Source organism: Aotus nancymaae, unplaced genomic scaffold (genome assembly GCF_030222135.1).
Source record: "Aotus nancymaae isolate 86718 unplaced genomic scaffold, 86718_ANA_hifiasm-v0.15.2.pri h1tg000022l_1, whole genome shotgun sequence".
In the NCBI taxonomy this organism is placed as follows: Eukaryota; Metazoa; Chordata; class Mammalia; order Primates; family Aotidae; genus Aotus; species Aotus nancymaae.
Window position 1 is genome coordinate 46,314,370 of NW_026988435.1, and position 6,907 is coordinate 46,321,276.

Sequence of the window (6,907 nt, forward strand, 5' to 3'; positions counted from 1 at the left end):
CTAGGAAGAAACCTCACAGCTGTGGGAGGGGGAGGGTGGCCGGGAGCTCCAGCTGCCCCACAGGACCACTGAGTGAAGGCAGAGCCTGGGAGGAAAATCAGAGCCGTGCATCAGCCCCATCCTGTTGGGGCTGGTGTCCCTGGTGAGCAGCACCTGCCACCCCCTGGAAAGGGATCTGGAGAAGCAGCCTCAAGCCTCATAGCCCCGCTCAGCTCCTAGCAGCCCCTGGGTGACGGTGTGAAGGGGAAGGGCAGGGGGCTGGAGGAGGGAAGTGAGAAGAGTGTGCCCGGGGCCCTAGGAGGGCTGGGCTGGAGGCGTGTTGGGGTGAGGCGGTGCTGGCCGTGCTCCTGTCTGAGATGGGCAGAGGGAAGGTGCCCAGGGCTGCGCTCCAGGTCCCCAAGCCAGTCAGTCCCTCACTGCTCTGGGTTTCCTCACCTGCACAAAGGGTGGGGCCTGCGCTCTCCGGAGGCCACATGGAGCATCCCTGAGGCACTGAGTCTGGTTCGTTTCTGGAAACCAAGGAGGAGGAGGACATTGATAACGGCCTCCCTCTGTTCTCTTTCCCCGGGGTGCGGCTCATCCATCCTGTGGTTTCAGATTTGCCTGGCATGTTGCAAGACCGCCTGGCACTCAGCTTGCCCAGTGCTGCCTGGCCCGGCAGCCTTTTCCCAGGCCTCACAAGGGCGGCACAGACGGGAAAACTCCATCGGCAGGGCCGTCGCCCCCAAGGGCCGCCTCAGCCCCACACCACGCCGGGTCCTTTGACGGTCACGTGGGTCCTGGGAGGGAGCCTGTGACTCTTCCTGGGGTTGCAGCGATGGGGATGGGGTGTGGCGCCAGCCTGGCCCCACGGCTGTGGACCCCTCGGCCCTCCCGACCTCACTTCTCTTTGACATACAAGCCTGCATGGCATGAATTCCGGTGATGACCGGCCGGGCCGGGCTCCCTGTGCCCCTGGCAGCGCTGCCCAGGGCTGCCCTCTGAAGCCACTCTCCTTCCTTCCTGGGGCTCCTCCCTCCCTCCTGTCTTCTCTCTTTTCCTACCTAAATGTTTATCCAGTCCCTCCTGCATCTGTGCTGTGCAACAGATCACCATGAACTTGGTGACTTCGCCACCACTGCATGTCAGCGCCCAGCTGTAGACGAGGATCTGGGAGGCATGGCTGGGCCGGCCCGGGGCTCCCAGGCTGAAGTGGGTGCTGGGCTGCAGGCCCTGGAGGTGGGGCCTCTCCCGTGCTCCCTGGCCGTCCGCAGGTGCATTCTTTTTTCTTCCGCATCTTCTAGAGGATGTAGTCTTGGCAGTAGGCCTCCCGTTTCTCTCATGGGCTATTCCTGGGGTTCCCTCAGCTCCTGGAGGTGCCCACAGCCCCCTTCCCCAAGGCCCCCTATCCCCACACTGCGCTTCTTCAGTGCCAGCAGGAGAAATTCTCTCTCATCAGCTTCCTCGGAGAAGGGCTCACCTGGTCAGGCCCGCACGGGGCCTCCGATATGCAGCGACCTTTCTCCAGTTACGTTCTGAGCTATTCTTTTGCCCCTAGAAGGGTCTCTTCTATAGAATAGAGTAAAACTGTTATGAGATTGTTACAACAAGCTCTTGCAGGCACCTGCACTTGGCAGAAGAGTCGATCGAACTCCATCTAGACGGGACTTCACTGAAGGGGCCTCAGTTTCCGTCTCCTTTGCAATCAAGACAGTTCTTTCTAGAGGGAGTGTTCGGCTTGACCCTGGTCTCAGCCCAGGTTCCCAGGGGCTATGTGCCAACATTTGATGGGGGATGGGGAGGTGCAGTCCCAGGGAAGTGAGGAGGGTGTGGGGAGAAGCGGGGCAGGGGGGAGGGAGGGAGTGGGGAGGGAGAGGGAGGGCAGGCTCCCGCTGCCTCATGGAAGAATTGAGCGTGGCTGCCTGAGCCCCGGCCATGGTTCTGCGACGTCCAGTGTGAATTTGCCAGGTGTTCTGAGAAGGGGACGCTGGCAGGGACACGGACCGTTCCTGAGCTGGCCTTCCTGCGTGGGCCCAGATGCCGGCGCAGGTCACACTCCTCTAGTGCTGTCTGCACCAGGGCAGCAGCAGCCCCATGCGTGCTCCCCAGGACACAGTTCTGAATCAACCTCTCACGGGCACATTGAATTGAACCTGGCCAGCGTCTGTGTCCTGGCAGTGGAGGCTGGGAGGAGAGTGTCGGGGGCTCTGTCCAGGGAGGCAGGGCTGTCGCTGGGGGAGTTATGAACAGGGAGGAGCTTGCTGAACAGACTGGAGCAGCGCGGGGGCAGACCGGGCCCAAGAACCACGTCCTCCTCGCTCTTCGGGATCCGGGCCAAGTCTCCCGCCTCTCTGGGCCTTGGTTTCATCTCTGTAAGTGGGTGGAGGGCAAGATGACCGCTGAGACCTGCCCGGATCTGGGGTCCCGCCCCTGGGGCCTTTGCAGCCTGGGCTGGCAGCACTGCGTGGTACGGGGAACACCTGCAGGGGCCGCACCCCACCGCATGGACTGGACTGAATTCTGTTTTTTTCTTTTTTTCTTGGTGTGAATTCTACTTAAGCAAAGCCTGTGTTTCACCCCATCGAATAGACTGGAGTGAATTCTACCTAAGCAAAGCTTGTGTTTCCCACCCAGGCCCAGCTCCTGTCTCCCGGAAAGATGAGGACCTGCGCTTTCATCCGTCAGCATGTCCTGTGCGCACGAAGGTTTCACTGCCCTAAAAACACCACTCCAGTGAGGATCGGAGCGTTCAAACGTCTCCTGCTGTCTGCAGCAGTTGAGTAGAACACCCCCCAAATTAGACCTGATTTGGAGTGAGGGTCTTTGCAGGTGTAACTAGTTCAGGGTCTTGTGATCATCCTGGATTTAGGGTGGGTCTTAAATCCAGTGACTGGCGTCCTCATGAGAAAAGGAGAGGCCACGGGACAGCGGAGGCAGGGGTTGGGGTGGCAGCCACAGCCGAGGGACCCTGCAGTCACCTGAAGCGGGAGGGATAGGAAAGGTCCTCCCTGGAGCCTTCGGAGCGAGCGGGGCTCTGTCCACGCCTTGGCTTCAGCCTTCTGGCCGCCAGAACTTTGAAGGAATCCTTTTCTGTTGCTTTGAGCCACCAAGTGTGTGTAATTCACTACAGCGGCCACAGGAAATTAGGCGTCATTTCTCTCTTTTTTTTTGAAACAGTCTCACACTGTCACCCAGGCTGGAGATCTCAGCTCACCGCAATTTCTGCCTTCCAGGTTCAAGCGATTCTCCTGCCACAGTCTCCCGAGTAACTGGGATTACAGGCACATACCACCTGGCTAATTTTGTATTTTTAGTAGAGACAGGGTTTCTCCATGTTGGTCAGGCTGGTCTCGATCTCCCGACCTCAAGTGATCCACCCACCTCAGCCTCCCAAAGTGCTGGAATTACAGGTGTGAGCCACCTTGCCCAGCCAGTCACTGCTACTCGGGAGGCTGAGGCAGAATTGCTTGAACCTGGGAGGGGGAGGTTGCGGTGAGCCGAGATTGCGCCATTGCACTCCTGCCTGCGTAACAAGAGCGAAACTCCATCTCAAAAAAAAAAAAAAGTGACCAACACATTTTATGAGATAATGTAATCTCAACACCAAACAAACAAGGACATTACCAGAAAGGATAATTACTAGCCAATCTTAATTATTAGAAAAATATTTTTAAAAACAGCAAAAAAAATTTAGCAAAATTCATCAAGCAGTGGATTTTATCCCAGGCACTCAGGTTTAGTAAACATTACAAAAGGTGCCCAGATGATCCGCCTGTTTCCACTCTCACCAGTTAAAGGAGAAAAGGCGAGTGCCCATCTTACTGGTTCATAGCTGATAATCAAATTCAGCACAGCAGTGGCCTCCAAAATTCTACAGAAAACACTTGCTTGATAGCAAAAAATGTTAAAAGAATTAATTTTTTTTAAGTATTCGGGTCTTGCTGTATTGCCCAGGCTGAACTCAAACTCCTGAGCGCAAATGACCTCTTGCCTCGGCTTCCGAGCAGCTGGGATCACAGGTGTGAGCCCTCGTTCCCAGCTCAGAAGGGCTGCTTGAAAGTTAGGAACAAGCCCAGGCCTTCCCTTCTGGATGCGGTTGAGCTGGAGCTCACTGGACCTGGGGGAGAGGAACAGGGATGAAACAGGAAAGGTGCTCCAGAGAAAACACCTCCGTTCCATCCGCAGTGGACCTGTGAGCCGCCACGCCCCCGCCCTCCTCTCAATTTCTAAGAATGCCACTCGTTTTTAAAACAGATGTTATTTTTTATTTTTGCCTTAATGATCCATTCATCTGCTGCTCTCTGAACAGTGAGTGTCTGCCCGGCTCTTGCCGGGTGTTGGGGAGGCCCCTGGGGCTTCCCTGCCCCCAGCAACAGGAGAAGGAGGGGAGGGCTGCGGGCCGCTGGAGGAGGTAGTGGTGCCTGAGCTGGGAGAGTGGCCGGATGGGGAAGGGAGCCATGTTGGCCGGGGACTGTGGGGTGGGGAGGGGGCTGATGCTGTCTGTGGACTGCAGGCGGGGAGGGGGCTGACCATGGGTGCAACCTGGGCAGACGTGACCAGGACAGAGCAAGGATACCATGGCCACGGAGCTGACACTGGGCCAGGGCAGCCTGGATGCTGAGAGCAGAGGGGCCCACGCCGCCCTGGCCAGGCTTGCACACTGCTGGGGAACAGAGGGGGTCCCACCTGGGCCAGCAGGTGACGTAGGAGTGTCCCTGTTTTCCCAGCACCGACTCCTGGTGACCAGCAGAGACCGCGTCCCCAGCTGGCACTAGTCACTGCAGCCCCAAGCTCTCGCTGTTGGATAAACCCTTGTCCGCGGTGAGCTGTCTTCAGAGGTGAGCTCTGGGGTGAGAGAAGGCGTCAGTGAAGGACATGGGAAACTCATTTCAGAGAGGCAGAGGAATGGGCTTCTAGAACCTCAGGCTAACGTGCCTAAAGGAGGAGCAGGCATGGATCTCACAGGCGCGTGTGTCTAGGCCTCCCTCGCGGTCCCAGGCCTGCTGGCTTCAGTGTCCAGGTCGGCGGGGGCTGGCGGGTTGTGGTTCCCACAGACGCGGCAATGCGGTCCGCCCCAAAGAAAGGGAGCGGGGCCTGACAGCATCTCCTGGAGGAGTTCCTGCCCGGCACCACTGCTTCTTGGCTGGTCGCTCTGTCTTTAGGCTGCTTTGAGCAGGATAAGCTCTTCTGTTATGAGAACAGGCGCCTGGAAAGCAGACGGAGACCGTGACTTGTCCTAGCCCCAGGAGTTTACACAGTGAGGACCCACGCACAAGCCCAGGGCCTTGCCCTCAGACCCACCGCCCCACGGGACCTGGCCTCAGACCTCACACAGCCTTGGCTGCTCATCTTCAAGGCCCCAAAACTCCTGTTTCTGTTTTTTGGTTTTTTTTGGGGGGGGGATGGAGTCTTGCTCTGTCACCCAGGCTGGAGTGCAGTGGCACAATCTCGGCTCACCACAACCTTCGCCTCCTGGGTTCAAGTGATTCTCCTGCCTCAGCCTCCCGACTAGCTGGGATTACAAGTGACTGCCACCACGCCCAGCTAATTTTTGTATTTCAGAGACGAGGTTTCACCATCTTGGTCTTGAACTCCTGACCTTGTGATCCACTTGCCTTGGCCTCCCAAAGTGCTGGGATTACAGGCAAGAGCCACCACACCCGGCCTCTGCTCCTTTAAAAAAAAATTTTTTTTGAGACAGGGTCTCACTCTGTGGCTCAGGCTGGAGTGCAGTGGTGCAATTAGAACTCACTGCAGCCTCAACCTCCCGGGCTCAGGTGATCCTCCCGCCTCGGCCTCCCGGGCAGCCGGGACCACAAGTGCAGCCCCCGTGCTGGCCTCTGCTCTCTTCTCCACACGAGAGAAGCAGCCCAGGGCGACACCTGCCCAGGCCCTCCTAGGTCTCCTCAGGCCCCCTTGGGTCACCAGGGCCAAGGTCGGCCACAGGTCAGGTGTTCACAGGCTGGTTTCAGGCTGGGCCTGTTGATCACACGTCCTGGGAGGGAAGCCCATGTCCCCAGAGGCCTCTTCCCTGGTCCCCGTGCCTGTCCCCAGGTAACCTCGGCCTCTGCTTTGTCTTGGATAAACTGTGGCCCCACAGAAGCTTCAGAAAGTGAAACGCTGCCCCTGGGAGCATCTCGTCCCTCTTTCGCGCCTTTTCTAATTTGGTGCTGAGACAGCAAACCTGAGCCTAGGGTGTCCGTGCAGACAGGCGCCCAGCCAGAGGCCCGGGTCTTCCAGCAGCTCACACTGTCACCGGGACCTGGCCTGCTCCTGGGGTTCCCGAGAGCTGTGGGGCTGCCCCCAACACCCAAGTCCCATTAGCGAGGCTGGGGGCTCCTCTCCCTTTCCTGGCAGACTGGGAAGCCAGGCTCGCCTCCCCCCTGCCCCCACCTCCTCGATTCTCGCGGGATCAAAGGTGTCACAAGTCAGATTCCTTAAAACTGCTTTCCACGGGAACCCAAAATATCTGTTTCTAGAAGTGTTGGCATTCAAGAGCTGGAGATGACTCACAGCCCAGCCGGTGTCTCCTCTTCCGCACCCACGCTGTGGGGTCTATTTCTAGACAGGCTGGTTGTGTGCAGAGTTCAGGGAACCCGGCTCTTCCAGAGTCTTGTCTTCACTGGAACGTTCCATCAGTGGTTTTGTCCGGAGTATCCGGCGCGTGGTTTGCAGTCACTCCCCTGAAGCTCGAAGGCGGCGATGAGCTCTCTGAGTGATCAAAGGCAAAGCCACTTTTGTTCCGCGTCACTGGCCCTGTACTGACGGGTGTTTAATTGCATCAGGAGATTTTCTGACGGAGGCAGTCGTGCGAGTGTGGAAATGGTCATCACAGAAGCCACGCTCGAGTTTGTGCTGTTCTCAGGAGGCCTTTGTCCCGAGCCCCGAAACCCACCCTGGCCACAGTGCTTAGTGTCGCCCCATCCCT

The 6,907-nt window shown here is 58.0% G+C and overlaps 1 pseudogene; it reads right to left on the reverse strand.

The window, feature by feature from the left end:
* LOC105713854 (uncharacterized protein FLJ46757-like) lies at window positions 1-913 on the reverse strand (annotated as a pseudogene).
* Between the last annotated feature and the right edge of the window lie 5,994 nt (window positions 914-6,907).